Source organism: Coturnix japonica, chromosome 1, assembly GCF_001577835.2.
Source record: "Coturnix japonica isolate 7356 chromosome 1, Coturnix japonica 2.1, whole genome shotgun sequence".
NCBI classification, from domain to species: domain Eukaryota; kingdom Metazoa; phylum Chordata; class Aves; order Galliformes; family Phasianidae; genus Coturnix; species Coturnix japonica.
Window position 1 is genome coordinate 80138826 of NC_029516.1, and position 21954 is coordinate 80160779.

Genomic DNA, 21954 nt, shown 5'->3' on the forward strand with positions numbered 1-21954 from the left:
TCCTCTCTTCTGTGCCCTGCAGAGAGCAGTGAGGTTTTCTCTTGGCCTTTTCCAGTGTGAGCTGCCCCATGTACTCAGCCTCTCGTCACAGATAACTTCCTGCCCTGTTACCAACTCTGCTGAACTCCTCTAGACATACTTTATAGCAAGTTTGGTGAGACTGATATTAATCTTTAGAGGTTAACAGCCTCTGAGATTTGAATCTTAGTGTTCTCAGATATTCTTAATGTGTTAGAAGATCTTGAATTGGAAGTTTCAGTACTTCAGCTGTGGCATGAATAGCCAAGCAATCTGTTTTTCCTGATGGAAGGAGTGGATAGTGTTAGATTAGACATTAGAGAGTGACCTCTTGGAAGACATAGTTGTGCCCAAGCCGAATTTGAACACACCAGTGCTGAAGCAGAGTGATTGCCTCCCTGCATGAAGGGCTCATGCCAAGCACTGTGCACAAGCCTTCTGCACCCATGGCTCAACTTGGCTACACAAACACAGCATGCCTTCTTCAGATATGGCCATGCCAAAGAGAGTCTGCTAGCATCATTATCTTTGCTCCCCCAGCTGAGAAACAGCAAAGAACCTCTGCCTTGGAAGGAGCTCATGATCTGACATTTGTGGGCGTTTGCAGATTCCTATCCTACCAAAGCAGATGGTTCCTGAGATCATTTCAAAAAATGATATGCTGGTCAAAAATAGTTACCTTACATAAACTGCAGTGATAAGACACATTTCTTAACAGCCTCTAGCAGTCAATATGGTTGTAACTTTTACAGTATGGTTGCATTTGATATGCTTAAATGAGTGTGAAGAGGCCTGCAAAAGCATTATTTAGTAGCAGACTAAAGGACGTTGTGTCAGACTTGTGATTCTAGAGCACTCTTCAGTTACTGATGTAGATCTTTACCACTGAATTCCATGAAGTGCTAGTTTTTGTTTGTCTCTCAATTCCTTGTAGAATAAATGTTACTAAGACAAACAGCCAATAGTATAATAGTGCTCATTGAGTAAAGACCCTTGTGTTTGCATTTAAGCACTACAGTACGTTAGACTACATACTCTCCAAAGAAGCTTAATAGAGTCTGCAAAAATGGCTGTAAAGGCCAACATGGTATATCACCATAGTACTTCATTAGTGTCAGGGAAGGCATATTACCAATTAAATATTTAACCTACCCAGAAACTGTATTTGGCATTGATTTCAGCAGATGTTTAGAATGAAAAGCATGTTATGAATGAGATCCATCTTGCTCTGTGACTGCTCAGAAAAATGTATCTTTCATTAACAGAAGAAAAAATACAATTGTTTTATAAATCTGACAAAAAAGTTGGGATGCTTTGCAGTAGATTATGTGAGTGTCTTTGTGTGCATGATATACTTCAAGACCTATGTCAGCACAGTGCTAATAGAGACCTGAGAGCAAGAAAAAATGAAAGAATCAGTTGGACCCCTTTTTCTGGGCACACATTGTTTAATTGTTCCATTATTATTATTATTATTACTATTTTCATTTTCATTTCAGCACCAAACCTTAGATCGTACTACACTGTGTGATTCATTGCATTGGCAGTCTCTTGGTGTAACAAAGACATGCACTGCATTTTATCCCCTCCCTGAACTGCATCAATATAGGTTAGATTGCTTTAGGTTGCAATTGAGTGGAATTCTCTTTAAGTACCCTAACTGGGTGGAAACTCTATTTTAATAGCTGGTAACTAGTTGGAATATGGTAATTCACGTGTTTTCTGTGCATGTGTCATCACATACCTTTTCCTGAAAAGTGCTGATTTAAAAATAAAAAATAACAATAATCTGAAAAGTATCTTGTCTGAAAGATATCTTACTGTGCAGTGGTTCCTATGGGAGAGAGTGCTGCTGATTGTTATTCTTTCCGTGGATGTGCATAGCACCCGATAGCCACATGGACAGATGATATCATGCAAGTATATGCGAAGCAGCAAAGCCATTTGAAATGAAACTGTGATGTTTTAGATGCCTTTAAATTTATATTTTACATGGCCTTGCTCCAGCCGGCTCTTTAGAGGGCCCCAGGAGCTTTCTGATGTAAATGCTTGATGGAAAATTAAGTCCTCAGCTGAAGCTTCAGAGTAGTCGTCCTTGTGTCAGATGTAAAATACATGGTATCAAGGGGGCTGTACTAGTTTCAACCATTGACTGCTTGTATGGACTAGGGAAAAGCTTTTAACCTCTTCTTTTCTTTCAAGGTGTTTATAAAGATGCTCAGGCAATACTTTGTTACTGTCCTTATACACTTAGAATGATAGGGGGTTTGATCAGATTGGACTTAATAGGAATGCACTAAAAACAAAGAAAGAAAGAACAAAACAAAAAGTGTGTGCCCATACTGAGTTGTGAGTCTTGCTTGGTTTGCTGATAAGGATTTTTGGTTTCCTGCTGAAATGCAACCTTGCCTTTACAGGGCCAAGAATAAAATCATTTTTTCCTTATTAGGAAAGATACAGGCAGGGAGTAGGAACTTGGTGAGAAGTCAGGCATGGACTATTGCTTTCAACATATGTGCAATACATAGACTGCATTTTCTTCATGTGGGACTTGCAAAGCTGTAGAAATGTATACATGGCAACATAGTTGGAACTCTACCCTTGGAGATTTGGCCTCTGCTTCTTAGAAATACTATTCCAGAGCTAATTTACAGCAGAAAAGTAGGCTGCATCTCACTGAAGCATCATGGTGTTGCAGGTGTTTTCTCCTCTGAAAATTTCTTATTGGAGGTATTTTCTTAACAGCTCTGTTTTAAGGATTATATTTCACACCCCTTTTTTTCTTGCTTATACATTTAATTTGACAGTGGGGGCAGAGGTTGGTTTGTTATGCTTTTCCTTAATCTTTGGTAGAAATAAGGAGCCTTACCTCTGCACATTGTGTGTGCCAGGGAAATAGCACATTTATACACTAAAAATGTGCTGCCCCTAGGATCTCAGCCTTATCCCCACATGGTGTTGTATACTAGACTTGGATGAACTATTTCTGAAATTTTTGAAGGCATTTTCCTTGGTGGGTGTAGGTTTTCTTTTCTGCATCTGTGTATAATTTACATAATCTTATCTGTCTGAAGTCATATTTCAGCATTTTTGGGCATACGTGTATGATCAAATGGGATTTGATAAAGTTGTTTTGTATAAAAGGATAATGGCTTCTCTCAAAGTTCAACTTCTGGCCACATGAGGTTTGTAATGCCTTTGCTTTTTAAGGAATAAAGTGTGACACAGAATGCAGTCTACCGGCACAAGATTTTGCTTTAGAAGCTATTTTTTTTGGAAACCTGAGTGATTTTCTGTGACCCAGGAAGGTACACAGTTCTGTAACTTTACAAAGTGGTAAAAAGTTAAGGGAATACATACTCTTTTTGCATCATCCATGAAAGCATGCAGTATCTGACATTGAACCATGAAGGCGGATGTTAGGAGAATTAAAATAAGGCAAATAATTTCTTATAAAACACTGAGAGTTTAACAAGTACCTTCTGCACAAGAAGGGTGTTTCGCAGATATGCTTTTTCAATATTAGGAAACTGTAAAGCATTCTGCTACCAGGTTATGATATTTCAAAGGCGTGCGCAGGCTTTATCTGAAAGCAGGGAAATGGGTGGAAGCAGGTGGCCAGCCTAGGGACCCAGGATTGCATGAGTGATGATGGTAGCATCTGTTATTATTTTTATTTAGTAATGATGTTTGTTTGAATAGTAAAGGTATTTTTGTTGTTTTCCTGCGCTTCCATGTTTGGCAGACAACATGCCTGGCCTACGGGAGCAAATTAAAATCCCATGATGTGAGCAGCTATCCCTGGCAGTTCCTCTCTAGGGCTCAGTGATATGCTTTTCTGCCTGAATGTGCAGTTCTTAGAAGACTGCTCTTTTCCTTAAAGAAAGGGCATTTGCAGACACCCAGGTTATACAAGAAACTGCTCCCTTTAGCACTCGTAAGACATGCAAGGCATGCCTGTCTTTGAGAAAAGTCATGATGTTCTCAACCAGCAGAACCTAATTATGTAGTGCAGCTCAATGTATCTGCAGAGATGTTTAAGGAAAGTAATAACTCCCCTTTTATTCCTGAACAAAACCCCGAGCCTGAAAGAAAGGGGAGAAAATGAGAGATTTTTATATAGAATATTTGAATAACAAGATCAGTAGGAGATGGCACATGGAAGATACTTTTTAGGCAATTTAGGTACTTAAGCTGAAGAGTTATTATTAAGCCACTAACTGAGGACCTCGAAGTGCAGTGTTGCATGAGATTATGTGCAAGGATCGTTTCCCGCACTTTATAACTCTGTCATTTGCTGACAGGAAAAAGAAAGAAACTTTCTCTTGCATGGCTAAAAATTTGGGCTGATTAATGTGACATGGGTGCCCTACTGGCATGATATATGAAAATGTCTCTTCTTCTGATGAATTTCTTGTTGTTTCGCAAGAGGTTTGATGTATTTTGAGCAAGTTTACATTCTGCTTTGTGACAGCTTCAGTGCCCAGGCAGGGAAGATAAATTGGGGATGGCTGGTAGTGAAACCTTAACAAATGTGCTGACATCCCAGCTGAACCACAGGCATATGATGTGATTGATTTTTTGGCCCTAGGTGGATGCGAAGACTTGCTGTCACTTGAGGTCACTCTGCTCTAGAAGCCTCCAGAGATAAGCGTTTTTAATTGATGATTAACTGATTATTAGGTGAACAAATCTCTGCTTTTCTCACTCAGCACTCGTGCATCTTTTGCAGACTTTGTTCATTTCCTTTCACTGTTGTGCTTGGACAATACAGTCTCAGGTGTTGGTATATGCAGTCAGCAGTTTCTCTCCTGTTTCCCTCTAGCGTAATTCAAATGCCTTTGTAGCCTGTTCCATCACTTCTTTTCAGTCATGTTTGGCAGGCTGATTTCTGAAAATAAATAAAGGAGAGGAACTAAATACCTACCGCTGGTACCTGCCAGTGCTTGAGGTGATGGCCACTATGAAGGAAAGCCCTGTGAAATTTCCCTTTTTTTTTTTTTTCCTAATATTTTAATTGCTCTGGTTATCCTATAACAGCAGTCAGCACTCAGAGCAGTGTTCATTTATTATTATAAAAGGACTATTAAATTTCTCCTAACATCTGATAAAGAGAAAACCTAAACCTGGTGTGCTTGCCTCCTTTTCTGTTCTCTTACACTGTGAGACATTTCTTCTCTGTGTGCTGAGCTGGGAAATAGGAAAGCAGCAACTGAATCTTCAGTTTTTCACTCTTCATTGTACCCATTTACTTCCAATCATATTTGCATCTCACCATCTTTGTTCAGTGCTTTGTGCTCCCTGCTTCTTTGGGCTCTTGCACAGATAGTGCAAGAACTCCATATTCTATATAGGAACCAGCTTAGTTCATTTGCAGTGCTCCTGTACTGAGTATTCAGCAATGACTTTGCATCTTGGAATCTGCAGTTTTTCTATGTTTCTGTAATATAAGTGGTCTTTGAATTAAAATACCAGCTAAATGACACACGGTAAGGTCAACTGCATTTCTGCTGATCACCTACTCCAGGTTTTGTGTCTCTGAGAGAATAACAGGCAGCAACTCATTATTGTTCCATGTAAGTCATTACTTTCCCTCAGCATCCTCTGGTCTGTGAACTTTGGAGGTTTTGTTGTGTCAGGTTTGTGAAAATCAGAGCAGCAGCCCTATGTCTGAGAAGCCTTTGATTTATTAGATTAAAATGCTACTCAGCACTGATAGAAACAACTTCAAGTGGTGCACTAAGTTTTGGGAAAGCGACACAGGAAACAGAAAATATCTAGAGAGTATTTTTGTCCAGATACTTATCGGCTCACAACTTCATCAAAGAGGTCATGCAGACTGTAAGACAGGAGTCTCGAGAGGATGCTACTGACTAGCAGGAGAAAGCATCCTAATTAAAGGAAGACATTAGTACATGTTTGTGTCAAAATGAGCATCTATCTGAATTGCTAGCAGCTCCCTGTTAACTATTCATTAATGTAAAAATGCCATCCTATGGTGTTGGCCTTGCCTAACTTTCTCTTTGCAGAAGAGAAAATATAGCTGTACATTTTTCTGTGTCCAGAAGTTTAGTATAACAGTGGTGTGGGAACAATAAGTTCCTTTTCCCATGTCTGAAATGTGAGGAGCTCCCGTTTATTATTACTATTATTTTAAAATCTATTAGCTTTTTAGTCCTGACAAGAAGATACTGCATAGTTTCTAAGAGGGGGATAAAAATAATAATTCACTCTGTTGTGGTCTGTGTGAACTGTTCTTCATCTTTTGCTTTCTGCAGCTGCTTCTCTTCTTCTCCTGTTTGCAAGAATTACATCACACTTGGTTACATGTTGCTGGTCAAAATTAGACCTATTTTAAGTACTTACAGTGTAGCAACTTTTTCCTAAAGTATTGTGTCAAGGCAGTAAATAATTACTGCATGAAAAAGGAGATGATTTTTCTCTGTTTCTACACTTAAAATGAAGGAATTTAATTTGAAAAGGTTGAATTGTTTGTAATATAGTCCTTAATAAAAGTTTGGGGGTTTCTAGAGCTGCTACTGTGACAAACAAACAAACAAAAAATGGATTAGGGAGAGAATTTCTTCTCATTTTCCACAACCAGCAAGATGAGTATTTCTGGTGTAGTTCATATCATTCATCATTCTGTATATTTGTGTCACAGTAAGTACATTTATTTTGCTATTGCAACACGTACACACATATAACATATTTTTGTCTATTTTAGAAGATTTTGAAGAGTTATACTGTCCACCATGGAAATGTGAATAGTGGACCATAGTTAATGTTTTGCTTGTTCTGAAATCTGTCTTTAAAGCCTTTCAATTTTTCCTCCATATATATGGATATATATTTATATTTAATTCTGTTTTAAAATCTATTTCATCTTTTGGCAAGAGTCCAGCATGCTTTATTTGGGAGAATAGAAGGATTAAAGGACATGATTGAAGGGTATTAACTTGTCATAGAATTGCATTGCTTGGGCAGAAAGGGGGCCCCCTCATCTCTCTGATTCACACGCATGAAAACACCAGTTCAGCATCTGCCATGACTATAAAAATAATAATGAATTTCTTTCTTAGGAAAGTAAAGGATTAACAACAGTAGCTCATGCCAGGATTAGCGTGGGGAAGTGCTGAAACAACATTGCTGAACCACTTTGCCAAGGCACTTGAGTTTTAGCTGGTAGGAACAAAGCTGTTCAAGTCATTTAAATTGTATTTTGCAAGGGGAGACTCCAAGGTCCCAGAACACGTGTTCTCAAGATGTGGATTGTAACAACATTTCTGTGCTTGGTGCTCGTGCTTGCTTTTCTAATGGCTGACAGGGAGCAAGGTCATTACACCTCTTTGTTTATAACAAAATCATGTCATGGCAAAGGTTGAAAGCAACAGCCATAGATATTGAGGCTGAAAAGAGCTTCTGGAGTTGTTTTTAACTTAGTTTTGGATTACATGATGGTGTCTTTTGTTTTCCATGGTAGATCTTTGTCACATCCAACCTTGAAACCCCCATTTGAAACAGTGAGCTCACAAACTCTGTTGCCAAATTGTTACACTATTTGTTTTTAGTAGTTTTATTTTCATCTTTTAAGATGTTAGTTTTAGTTTCTTGACTACAGACACTTTTCTCTTGCACTTGCCTTGCATTTTATTAATTCCTCCTAGGCTTTTATTAATAATGTTAAATTATACCTTTTTATAACCTCTTTTTCTTTTTCTTTTTTATTTTATTTTTTTTCTCCCACTAGCTTATAAAATCACTTTTAAGTAAATCAGTCTTCTAAAACAGATTTATGTATTAACATTTTCTGGATGCTTTTCTGGATAGAATTTGTGGCATCACTAGTGAAAACACCATGAATAGGCACTTCACCAGGTAACAAGTAGATGTGCCAAATTCTCCCAGAATAATGGGCCAATGATTGGACATACCTGAGGTCAGTGCCTTTCCTAAAAGAGAGATTCTGTGGTCTTTCCCTTAATAAAATAGTATTTTTATTTTTTTTTTAAAGTTATGATAATAATTTTAGATGCTCCAGTTGTAGCTTCACTCTTGGTGTTGTATGGCATTCAAAAGACAGTCTTGGAGCAACATACCGTTCCACATACTGTCTCTGTATGAGCTTTCTTCTGCAGAATTAGCTTACTGCACAGCTTTCTTTATGGATTTAATTTAGCACTACCTGCTTTTGTTTAGCTGCTGTAGCATTATCCCAGTACATTTATCCTTTGAGTTGCCTCATAGTCCTTGAGGAATTCGGGTACTGATCAGATGATATTCAAGTATGTCTCTGTGTTTGTCTTTACTCTCACCTTTTTAAGTGCATGTGCTTGTTTTGCTACACTCTTGTTTATCTCAGGAAGTATTTTCTGTGCATATTCTTACGCTATATTTCTGCAGTACCGGAGCCACTTTTCTTGCTTGTTAGTTCACACATCTTAAAACCAATCTTGTTGATGAAAACTTCAATTACTTATGACTGATCATCTTATGCTCCTTTTGTCATATCAACTTTGTTACAAACACTGAATTTCACTTGTAAAATTAACTGGAGAGTTGTTCTGTTCTAGGTTTCTGTTGTGGTGGCAGAAGGCTAGTGGATGTGGTACCAAAAGGTTTGCCCACTAAGTGTGGTACCCAGGAGACTGTAGCCCAGTCAGGTCATGTGGCAAAAGGGTGGAACAGGCTGGGTACTGGGGGGGACATCTCTCTGAGGGCTGTGTGATAGAAGTCTTGAAAGTCCCTTTCTTTTCCTTTCCCTTTCCCTTTCCCTTTCCCTTTCCTCCATTCTTCCCTTCTTTTGAGAAAATTAGGAAAATATTAGGAAATTATTCTCTAAGAAATCCTAGAAAAAAAATTTGTAAAATAACGGCACTTGGGGAAAGAAAAGGAAATATGAGTAAACAACTGTGGTGTTTTTGTATGGTTCATTTTGCACGCTGGAGTGGCCAGCTAACAAAGCTCGTATGCGTGGGATGCCCCCGAGTGAAAGCCAACACAGAATCTGTGATGCTACTGTGGGTGTGAGCTGAGGAAGAAGAGCCAAGAAATACTCAACTAAAGAAGGAAAGACAGAAAAATTAGAGAAGTCTTGGGATACAATTGGAACAGAAAAATAGGACAAGATGCAACTCAGCAGTCTTTTCCTGAATATTTTGAAATTAAATAAGTGAACTACCACTATAGAATTAGGGGTGTTTTTGTTTTTGTTGTTGTTGTTGTTGTTGTTTTGTTTTGTTTTTGGCTCTTTCCAAGTTTTTGAAGGTATTTTCCCCAGAGGTGTTTGAAAAGCCAGAACTGGTTGTTTGTAATATATATTTAAAATGGATTTTAGATCTATATTTATTATTAAATTCTGCTGCCTCCCATCCAGATTCCCCATTAGACTGTTTCCTGATTAGTGAAAACAGCTTAATTAGGTAATTGCAAAGGTATATATGTGCGTTATTCTGATTTAAGAAACTATTACTTGGATTTAATCTTATTCTCTTGTTTAGTGCATCAGCAAGCTGTGTACCTTTAGATGAGGTTGTTGTTTGAAATTGATTTATTTAAGGTAGTGAAGCTCTTGTATTGATCCTGGCTTAATTTCAGGCTAATTTTGTTTTAACTGCCATTGATTAAGAAACTATTTAAGATAAGGTGATATAAATGACTGTTAAGCCAAGGATGTGCAGAGAGATTTACAGTCTACTAAAGAAAATAGGTTAATGCACACCTTTACTTCTCTAGTAGTTACCCTAAACGTGGTTGGTGTCTGTGAAACAAAAGAAATTGTATTAAATATGTCCACACAGGGCATATGGTTGAGCTGCTTTACATGTACTGAAGCTACTGGAATGCTTAAATATATGTTGTTACTGTTCTCCTTGAGCTTAGATGGGCACTGAGTTACTGCAGCATGGGAGGTGGTTGTGATGAGGAAAGGCGAGGACCTGCCATGAATTCAGCCCATGGTAAATGATGAAGGAATCTTACACAGGTGCATTTTACAATCTCAGCTTTACATCAACTGAAGAACATAAACAAATGCAATTGCCGCTACTCATGATAACCTCTTACAGCATGGTTAGTTGTGTTTGGGCTCTGTTGTACTTCATAAGTGTAGCTGAAAAGAAAAATAAAATTAAAAATAAGAGGATTTTGAGATGAGCTTTTGAAAGACCTTTATTAGTACTTTGTTTTACAAGTAGTCGTTGGTTCATTTGGAATATGTTTTGTCTGGCACAAAGTAGGAATGGTCTTATTTTACTGTTAGCTATAAAAATGCAAAGCAATAGATGTAAATGTGAAGATGTAGCTAAGGAAAAGATGATTATGCAATACTTTATGTAGAATTTATTGAAAGTAAAAAAAAAAAAATACCTTAGCCAGTTATTCCAGTGTAATTCTATGAAATGTAGGGACTAATGCGTAAGGTGGGTGGGGATGCACTGTTTTCTAGTCCACTGTTTTCTGGCAGTGATCAGTTTGTGGTACCCCTTTTGGAGAGACAAGCTATAAAAAGGACTGGAAAATAAGCAATAATCTTTCCATTCCCGTGTTAGCAAACTCAAAGCTCTCCTTCCTTGCAGAGGGGCCCCTGTGTCCTGCTGTGTGGCAATTCATCCTCCTCTTAGTGACTCCCAGTGAACTCCTTGTCAGCGGCACTCATCTTTGCGTTATTCTGAATGCTCTCATCACTGATCTCATTTTGGAAAATCCTTCTACTGTTAACTATGGGATGAAGCTGATGATTTTTTTTTTCTTTTTCTTTTTTTTATAAAAGCCCGTTCAAGAATTTCCTGTCCCTGTTTACTGCTTGAGAGAACTATAAAGGACCGTATTGCAGGGCTGAACAAAGGGGCAGGCAGGGATCTCAAGAGGTTTTTCTTTCTTTCCCCAGAGGCAAGATCAGCGTTATCTACCTCTTCCATGCTGACTGGTTATTTATCATTTATAATGTCATCATGTTCCTGTTAACTGGTGTCACCATTGGAAACAACCTTTTAAATTTTCCAGAGGATAGTTTTTTATTCCCACTTTCTGTTATGTTTTCTATTCTCTTTACCTATCCCTGAACTAAGTTATTGCTTCAGGAACTTATGCTTCACTTGGGATTTCTTGGATTCAGGGTTAGACCCAATTTTCCACATGTAGGCACCTATAGAACAAACTTGTAATAACTCACCAGTGATTTTGTATACTCTTTTTGCCAGTCCAGAGTATGTAATTAGACAGATAAAATCTATAAAGCCAGGCCCTTACTAATCTATTTTCACTACTCAACATTTCTGCAGTCAAAATCAGGCAACGTAGAAGAAAATGTAACTCCAATTTATTTTAATGGGAACTCAGGATTTTTAGATCGCATCTGATTAAAAGTGCTCTGGATACCAATTCTCTGTAAATTATTTTTGCCTTGCATATCCCCCAAACGTATTATACTGCTACTTAAAACTGCTGCTGCCTGCTGCTAACAATTAGGCAGCCAGTTTGTCACTCCCAGGTTTTCACTGCTGAACCTGGCAGCTTTTGACTGGCCCTCTTCTGTCTCCTCTCTGGGAGCCTGTCTCCAAACAGCCAACATTAAATTTAGTGAATGTGAAGACTGAATGATCATATGGATTCCTAGCAGCTCATTCTGCTGTTGCTTGAGTTGGAAATGTTTCAAGATATCTTATAAAACTAAATTATGCTAGTAATCTGGAATTCATGGAACATTTGGCTATGAAAATATCATAGTAACTTTTTTTTTTAATCTACTCATAAGTGTGCCGCTTAGATATTGCACACAGCATCTTTTTACTTCAGCTGTGGTATCTTGATGTGAGAGAGCATTCAGGTGGTAAAATGCTAACTACAAATAGGCTCTTATTGATGTAGCTTTGTGATTATTTTCTATTATTTTTTGGTCCTCAAGTATTTCCTTCCCTCTGTTTATGGTCAAGTAGAAAATTCAACCTTATGTACAGTTGTACAGTGCTTTTCTGTGACAGAAATTACAATCAAAAGTAGCCTTGGATAGGGCCGTGGATATTTTTTAAACATTTTTTGCACGCAAGTTCTGTTTATGAGAAAATCTCAAGTACACAAATGTTGAGAAACTATGGGAGAGGGAGCCTGCTGTAGTCTTTTCTGTATGTCTTAGATGCAAGGATAAAATGAGTTGGTTTTACTGGGTGAAAGCTGTATCACAGGCTTCTTAAAAGTAGTTAAACATGATTACTACATGATTAAACCAGTGTTGTTAGACATTCTTATTGTCTGAGTATTTTAGGAGAAATATGCATTTTTATAAAGCACTTCCCTTTACTACTAGCTGAGCCTTAACTCCTATGATGACGTTTTGCCACAGTTGTGGAACAACATCTGTGGATGGAGACGCTGTAAAAGAACATGTTGCAGAGAAAGGACTCTGTAAGAAGAATGAGATAAAAATAAACTGTTGATCTTATAGAGACTTGGAAGAGTGCATGTGGGGGGGCAGGGGGCAGAGAGGGCAGGATAACATAATAAAATAGGAGGCATTACTTTCAGAGCAGTCCTCATAAAATATATAATATAGTTAATGTATATAAGTAACAAAATAAAACAACAAGCATAAAACTAGTGGAATATTTGACCTTGTTTTTGTGAAACTAATGCATCAGTCTGGTTCAGTGGCAGTGGCTGCAATTCTTAGTGAGCTCTCAAGGTGTTTGTCAGAGATTTTTGATGAAATTTTATTCTTCCTGTGCTTCATCCTTGAAAACAGTTGTTCACAACTATACATACTACCAAAAAAGCAATGCCATGAATAAGATGTGACTGTGAGGTGAGTGTTTTTTCTCTCTGCGAAGAGGGGGTTTCTGTAAGACTGGTAAAAGAGACATAATCAAATTTTTGATTGCCACTCAGTACATCCCATTTGAAAATGTGCAGATAATGTATTTATCTTGACTGAAAATGGAGTCACATATTTGTTTATTAACAAAAATAATGTTGTGGGTTTTTTGGCAATATTGAAACGTACTGTTGAATACCTTAATCAAAATGGAAAACACAGTTGCATATTCTTCTCCGTTGACAACGCTGTGATTAGCCAGTGTATCAAAATGCATAACATCATTTGTCATCACTTGATCTGATACCTCACTGCACCCCGTGCTCTGGATTCAGCCTAGGTGGGGTTTCATTGATACTGAGGGGTCGGGCCATGTGGTGAAGCAGAGCTGCTGCTGCTGCGAAGGTGTGGGGCAGGGAATGGCTGCAGTGCAAGCTGAGGTTGGCAGTGAGTTGGACAGGCCTGATCTAGTTCAGCCATCCTAAAGCAGGTTCCCTAGAGTAGGTTGCAAAACAGTGGTCTCATCAATCTGAATTTTGACTGCAGCTGATCAAAGATTTCACCGAATGGCAACAGCCGGGGTTAGGGCAGAGGGCAGATGGAGGAATGTCAGTTAAAAAAAAAAATAAATAAATAACAACAAAACCACAAAGCAAAACAAACAAACAAACAAAAAAAGTTGACAAAAGGAACCATTCTTCCCGATCCTTCTATTTCAGTGAGATATGTGGTATCTGCATTCTTGCATAGAAAATGAAAGAACTAAAGCCAATCGGAATTTAAGACAGAAATAAAACCAGCCATGAATTTGAATAGAATATTTGTATCTTCAAATTTCATAAGAATACCCCACAGTGTAAGATATGCACTTAATACCCTGAGATAACAACACTCCTTTTGAGACAGCCACCCAAGCTGACTAAATGCACAGAGTAAGAATAAGAGTAAGAATAAGTAAGAATAAGAGTAAGAATAAGAGTAAGAATAGAAATGACAGACATGGAATTTACAAATGTACAACAGAAACTGAATGTGATTGAAGTGACATTCTCCCATATCACAGCTCTTAATTTTGTTCTGTTGGAAGGTTAGCTTTGATTATACTTCTTAATAAATCTCTCTTCAAGTGTTCACCTATCTTCTATAAGGATTATGAAAAGAGATAGCGTCTGTAACTTCCGCAGTATATCTTAAGTTCCTCGTTCTGCAATTAAATTATTTCTCTTCAATATTCTGCACTTTTGAGGTTCTTTGAGAAGTTTGCTGAGAGGTCACGAGCCTTTGAAATCAGGTTTTATTTCAGAATGGTCAGAAAGTGTGAGTATGCAAAGACTGATAGGTACACATTGTCCTAAAAACTTGAAGTTCAGAGTTTCCCATTCCTGGCTTCTAGGTAGCTGAGTGTTTCTTCTGGTTAAATTTAGGAAGTTATTTTTCCCCTGCAGATTCAGAGGGAAGGAACTGTAGGATGTACAGAAACTGTTCCACTTGTCTGCTATTCATGACAAAAGCCAGCTCTGGAGAATGCTGCTCCTTCTTTCCTACTCTGTCCCATTAAGTTTAACCTTTTCTTCTGAGATTCAGAAGAGGCTGCCTGTTAAACTGGTGAGAGATGCATAGTGAATTGATCATCATGCTTCCAGTCTTTGTGTACATTTCAGATAAACTGAGAACCTTTGCTACAGATAGGGCAAAGCAAATGGAGGATGTGTCCAAGTAGGCAGGGTGGAAACATTTCCATCTTCTTTGCAAGTCAGAAAGAATAAATAATATGATTCAAGACAGTTTTATAAACATTGCATCAGGCTTTGCTGAACTGTTAGCAGCTTTTTGATCAGCTATAAGTATTACAGCTCTTACGTTACACTGTTCATTGGGATTAATGTGGCTAGTTGCTGCTAGTTTACTTCTACTCATTGCTTTCCATACGTGCTTGATGTAACCAAGAGAAGTAGAGGGGAAATAGTAAAACATTCCTTCATCCTAGTATAGAAGCAAAGCTTTTTTCATTGCAAAAGGGCCAACAGAAAGTTAACTTGGGTTATATCTGAAAGTGAGTGTGTTCCCAGTTACTGCATATCTGTGTCCCTGTTCATAGTAGGGCCATCTGTCCCTGAATGCACTAGCTCATAGTCTCTGTCCCAAGTGGCATGGAGCAGCAGAGAAATTTCTAACAGTGCTAGAATAAGCTACCTCTTCTTTTATTGACCATATGTTTGTCAGACAATGGCATTTTGTCATTACAAAAAGTATTGCAAAGGAGGTTCATGCACAGTTCATTCTTAAGATGATAACGAAACAAACTCAGGGGTTCTGTGTGCCACTGTGCCACTTTCTTGGCACCAGGTAGGGTTGAAAGTGCTTAATCAGCTTGGATCTTGTGTGCTAGATGTACAGCTGTGGAAAGCTGTCTTAATCTTGCTTCATGATGTCAGCACAGCATACCTCAGCAATAGTGAAATTCATGTTAGTGGAAGATCGTTTCAGATTAGTTATGCTCCAATATGGCATTCGGCTAATGCATTTTGACATTGCCTCCAAAATAAACAGCTATACTTGCTTATTGTACTCACTCTATACATCTAACCTGCCACTGAGCACAGGCAGCCAGGAGAGGAGCAAAAGAAAATGTATAAATGCTTTATTGATTTATATGGATATTGTTCTTTATATAGATGCACTTACATATGCTTTTCTATTTATTATTATCAGATTCTTATTATACTTCATCTTACTGGGTTAATCTGGCTAAGGAACTGAGTGACATACATAGTAGAAAACCCACATATGGGGTGCTTATGTAATGATGGTTCATGATCTTCAGAACCATGCGTTTGCCAAAAGATGCATTTTAAGTAACTCCAGATTAGAAGTCCATAGAAGCATGCTGGAGCAGGCTGCACACAAGCTGCACTTGAGCAGCTGCTATGGACTCTCATTAAGAGTTTTATTTCTGTCTTATGCTGTGGCACCCAAAGCTGTGCCCATTGCATGAGGTGTGGCTGCACAGTACAGCGCAGACTGAGACAACCCTTCCTTCCACCCAGTAGTAGTGCTGGGCATCATGAGGCACCCCAAAGTACAGTTGCCCCTTTGGACTGATAGGGCACATTGCTGGATCATGTTGAACTTGCTGGCAGCCAGAACTGCCAGGTTCTATTGTGGGGGGCTGCATTCCAACCTCACATCTCCAGGCATGCCCCAGATCTGACAAAGAAATGTGTGAGTGAGATTTGGGGCAGAGCTCGGGTTTGTTGCTCTGTGGCATACAGGGTGGTGGAAAAAAATAACAGTAGAAGACATAGGGGTGCTTTTCTTATAGTTTTGCCAAAAGCACTTTTAGAGTAGTAGTATATAGTATATAGTAGTGATTTTTTCAGTTTGCTCGGGAACATATTTTTGGGAGGTTTGTGTTATTTTATAAGTTCTGGTTGTTCAGAGAGCTTGCTTTCTTCCTGACACGTTTTTTGTTGTTGTTGTTATTCTTTAAATAATAAAAATAAATGCAAAATGTTGGTTATGTGCTTTAGCAAAGAAAGGAGAAAATGCTTTTCGCTTTTGAGATTTGCTCTCCATTCCGTGTCAGTAACATGTTTTAATTTTGCACATATAAAAAGGGTTGAAATGCTTTTTTAATTAATAAATTGCTATCCTTTCACTATTTTTACAACCAGATCATGATATATTTGCACTTGAATATATTGGATATTGTTAATAGGGCTGATTGAACTACTGTTCTATTAATATGTAACAATTTCCTGTGTTTCACATACATCACTGTGATGGCATATCATATATAATCTAGATAGCAGTGGGCTGCTCTGACCTACAAAGATTTAATTTTGGTTCGATATCCCAGCATATAATTTATTTCAGTATCAAGCATGGCATCAGGTTTTTTTGTGAGTAAAAATCAAGGATCAGTCCAGCAAAGGGTGTCTAGTGGTTGGGGTCTGCTACAGGATGCCTGGTCAGGGGGAACCTGTTGATGAGGCATTTTTGTTCCAGTTGCAGAAGGTGTCCATGAGGAAAGGTTGAGGGAATCAGTCTTGTTTAGCTTAGAGAAGAGAAGGCTCCGGGGAGTCCTCATTACTGTGTCTTCCAGCACTTGAAGGGAGCATTTAAACAGGAGAGGAAATGGCTGTTTATGAGGGCGGATAGTGATAGGACAAAGGGGGAATGGTTTTAAACTAAGACAGGGGAGGTTTAGGTTAGAGATTAGGGGAAAGTTTTTCACACAGAGTGGTGACGCACTGGAACAGGTTGCCCAAGGAGGCTGTGGATGCCCCATCCCTGGAGGCATTCAAGGCCAGGCTGGATGTGGCTCTGGGCAGCCTGGTCTGGTGGTTGGCAGCCCTGCATATGGCAGGGGGGTTGAAACTGGATGATCATTTTGGTCCTTTTCAACCCAGGGCATGCTATGATGCTATGATTTTATGTCTTTGGTCAGAGTGAAAGAGGTTCTTGTAGATGCGGAACTCTGATGAGTTTGATAAAGCAAATGTAAACAGCCCTATTTTATTTCCTTATTTTCAACACAGAGCATAAAAATTATTTCAGTTGAGCTGCAGACAGTGTAGCTTGTTATTCTTGCTCAGCCCCACAGGGTTTGTAATGAGAGTAGGTGGGAACACTTCTAGTAGAAGTTGTTAGCAGGAAAACACCACGGCCCTTCTTTTCCATTACTTGGTACTAATGGATGCAGAATTTTATGCCTCCTGGTGGGTTTGCCCTAATGCCTTTGACTTTTGAAGGGTTTGTATGTCTTTTCAGCTTAGTTTATGCTTTTGAATTGTTAAATCAAGATGTTTAAAAAGTGAAAATATAAACAATGGTGATCATTATCATTTCTTATTCTTCCTTTAATCAGGAAATGGAATGATGTCCAAATAGCAAAAGACTCTGTATAAAACAATGCAGAATCATTAAAAATATTTTAATTCTATTCTTTAGTTCTTTTTTCCATAGCATGCAGAGGTGCCAACTTACTAATAGCATTGGTCTTCAGTAGATCTGAAAACTGTCAATTGAACATGTGGCATTTTATACTTGGCACTCAGAAGCACTTGCTGGAGTCAATATACACAGAATGAAACACTGAAAACATAGATCCCTTCATCTTCTGATAAATTTTCTGCATTGCAAAGTGAATGCTGCTGAAGAACATTGAGTTCTTGTTTCCTTCACTCTTTGTAAACCGTTCCCAGTATAGGAAGTTATTTAGTTCTGTAGCAATAGATGAGATGGCTCTCATCTATTTTATAAGTATCTGTATTTCCACTCCCTTTGAATTCACACAGTTATTGAGTGAAGAAAAATGCTGAATTGTAGGCTTTGGGTTTTTTGTTTTTGTTTTTTTCCATTTACATTTAACCGTTGGGTGTTTGTTTTTTGTTTGGTTCAGTAATTGCTTACGCTGCAATTACTCTAGTCGTTTCATAATGCATGCATAGAAAAATGCATGTTAAGTAATTAAGGGTTCTCCTCTAAAATGCTAAAATACCAAGGAAGCCCAGATAAGAGCTAAAGCATACAATGTGTAAATATTGCACTTGAGTGGTTAGATAGTTTTGCAAAAGCTTTGGGCTTTTCCTTTCAGCTGTGAGAAGATTGTCAGTGCAGAGGTGTCCCCAGAGTCTGTAACTGGTTAAGTTTCAGGCTTTCCCTTGGAAAGATGAAAATGCAATCAGTGAAAAAGGCACATGCAGAGAAGTGTTTGTGAAGATGCTGAAGTCCTAATGATTTCATCTTAAAGACTTTTAGTAATTACTGAAATTTTCTTTTAAGCCCATTCTGTGTCCTAGTAAATGTAGAATATTGCTTATAATGACTGTTTATTTGTGATTATATGCTTAATGGCATTAATTAAGTCATATGTATTTCCATTACCAGAGCTTTTAAAACCTTCTCATAGAAATATGTAACAATTTCATCAATGCTGGCTGCACTGAGATATTTGAAAGCTAGTAATTGTGTGTTATGTCTACATTAGCAGGTGTTGTAGCCCAGTGGGAACATATCTCTAGAATAATGCAGTTGATATTATATTTATACCTGTACCATTACTACATCTGTTTCATTACATTTTACTGCAGGTTAGCTGTAGTCTCATCTTGTAGAATGTGTGTAGCATTACTTAGTTTACCTGTTCATATGCTCTGCAGGTGACAGTGTGAAGCAAATCACAACCAGAAGGAACAACTGAGAATTTGCTCAAGAGCGCTCTCCAGATCTGAACTTTAATGCTTACAAATCGGTTATGTAGATGTACCCATCAAATGACGTTAGCAGCATAATCATCAAAACAATGACTATTTCTTACGTGCTGTTACAAATTACAGCTGTGTTCTGACACATTAAATTGCATCCCAAACTTATGTCAGCAAGTAGTAACAGCGACTTAGACCACAGGAAATTTTTCATACAGTTTTCAGCTCCTGCTGTTGATGCACCACTTCTCCACTTAAAAGCTTCCCTCTCCCAGCACCATTTCTTCATGAATTCAAGCAGCAATGTGTCAACAGTTGGCAGTAAAACAGTAAGAAATTCAAGTAGCTGTCAATGCATGAAGCATCGACACAGAATTTTAAATCCTGGTGTCTTGTTAATCTGAGTGCTTAAAACTGCCAACTCCTTTTTGTGTGTGTATGTGTGTGTGGTGGAGGAGAACTGTAAACCATCTCCAAGTACTTGTTTCCTGAACCTTAAGGCTTGTAAGCATCTGGCTGTGTTTCGACTGCAGTGACTGAGTTCAGATATAGCTTAAAAATGAGGAAACAATGCATATTTAAGGATGCCTGTGCAAATTAGAGATAAACTGAAAGAGTGAACTTTGGGGTGTAAGAAAATAAGATTAATTCATTTTTACCAGCAGCTGGAATATTTCCCGGGGCTGAACAAGCAGTTGTCTTTTTTATGTCAGTCTACTGCTTGTCACAGGTACCAAATTCACAGCCCCAGAAACCAGTGTCCTCTATTTTAATCAACAAAACAGGTTTGGTGAGGGCATAAGAACTATAAGCTTCCCCCACACTGCTCGATCAACATGCCTCAACCCTGACCCAAAAGAGTATCTCTAAGGGGAAAGATATTTGTTAAATTTCTTTTCCAATTAATTTGACAGCTCTGCCGAGACTACTAACAGAAGTATTAATTCATGCTAATTGCAGTAGTGGACCTGTGTCATCTGGGAGCTCTTCTTAGCATCACAAACCACGAGGCAGCATTTTGATTAGGAGGTGGCACTGAAAGAAGGGATTCAGAGCCTATTCTGTATTAATTTGCTTGTCTGTAAAATGGGGACAGTGATGTTCTCCTGCATGCATTAACAAAGGTAGAATGCTTCAGTAGAATGTTCAGCCTCGATAAAAGCCAATTCATCTTCCTTTCGTGCCAGAGACAAAAAACAGACTTTTCATAGTTCTGAATTCAGTGTTTTGGAACAACATATGTGCATTGGCACAAACAACTGGGACAGGAATGTCAGAAAAATTAATATTGAGACTAGGCTTTAGCAAAAAATATCATCTATTCCACACATATGACAGTAATATGGAGGTTTACCATAATTAATCTTTGTTAGTGATAAACTAGCAGTTATACTAAAACTTTTGCTTTAAGTCTTTGAAATAATATCTAGACTTCAGAGATGAGAGTAAAATAATTCAGGAGAACAAGTGATTATCTGCATTTTTCTTGCACTTTCAGATGGTGTTACAGTTTGGTGCAAGGTAGGCAAAGGTTAAGTATTAGGGTTAGATGCAATCTGTTTGACAATTAATTTATTATTTATATCAGCTTCCGCATATAAACTTGTCAGCCTGGATTGGGCACAGAGCAATTATACAGCTACCTCTGTGTAAAATGATAAAGCTGTTTTTCACTTATTAATTAAATCTAACCTGGGGGGATTAGAGGCCACTCTTTTGGTTTTTCATCTCTGAAAAGAGGGAAGCATGGGCAGTGCCTTTCCAGCAGCGCACTGGTTCATCCAAGCTGGAAAGGAAACATCTTCACAAGAGCTTGTGCCCTGCACGGCACTCAGGTCTGTATTATGTACACTGATGTCAGGAAACATCCATTGTTTGAAGCTATTAAGATCCTACCTCTCATTTACCTTCAAGATGTCCATAGGGTAACTTGACTTCAAGGAAGAAGTATCTTGACATTCTGTCCTTGCCAAATAGTCATTTAAAACTCTCAGATTTCTTTGTAGGAGTGCTTGCACAGCCTTTTTTTTCCTTTCCCCTCTTAGTCCAAGTTGATACTGGGTATGTTTTCTGGTATTTCTTTAAGTGTTGTTTTTTCATTGTTTGTTTGCTCTGTTGTTTCTCTTTTTAATACCTTCTAAATTAGGAAGTTATTTTTCATCTCAGTGTGGATTAAATTAACTTCTGAAGAAACAGAACATGGGATTTCTTTGTTTGTCAGAATGACAGTTTAATATATCTCAATGTGTCCAGGCTGTGCTTCAGGAAAACATCTTGTTTAGGGAAAGTGAAAGACACTGCTTATAAACACAGGTTTATTAAATTCCCTTTTGAAACATGTGCTTAAATGACTCACCAAGTATGGGTGGAATTGAGGTAGAGCTGTGTTTATTTTCGTTAAATTCTGAATCAAGACTGTGGTTCTCAGTGTTTTCCTGTTAATGAAAGATTTTTTCCCTCCTCCCGCTCAACAAATGCCTGCAAATGAGCCAAAATACCTTATGATATTTGCATACCCACAAGCTAGGACAACTTTACTGTAGTGTTGCATTTAGGATCAACTGTCTTTGACGCTGCACTTTTAACAATGCTGCTGGTAGCAATCATGGCCATAATGCACTTCATAAAAGGAGATGCAGAAGCCTGCAAGGCATAACACAAAACTATTACAGACTGCAGTTGAAAGGTGCAGTGTTATTCCCCCAAGATAAAGCTATCTCTTATGTACATATAATTAATATGTCTGCCAGTAACAGTTATTAAACAAAGAACAGGAATTGTTTCTGCTGAATGACTTGACCTGGGAGTAAAGCCAATTTAAAAGGCATCTGATTAAAATACATTAAGGTCACAGATCACTATAAAATATGAAGTGAGGAGGGAAAAAGCAGAAATTTCATGAGTAAGATTGAATACTAT

At 38.1% G+C, this 21954-nt stretch overlaps 1 protein-coding gene across 2 annotated transcripts in view; it reads left to right on the plus strand.

The window, feature by feature from the left end:
- The window catches only part of EPHA3 (EPH receptor A3), a 211175-nt gene that overhangs the window by 110547 nt on the left and 78674 nt on the right, over positions 1–21954 (plus strand). The window lies entirely within an intron of this gene.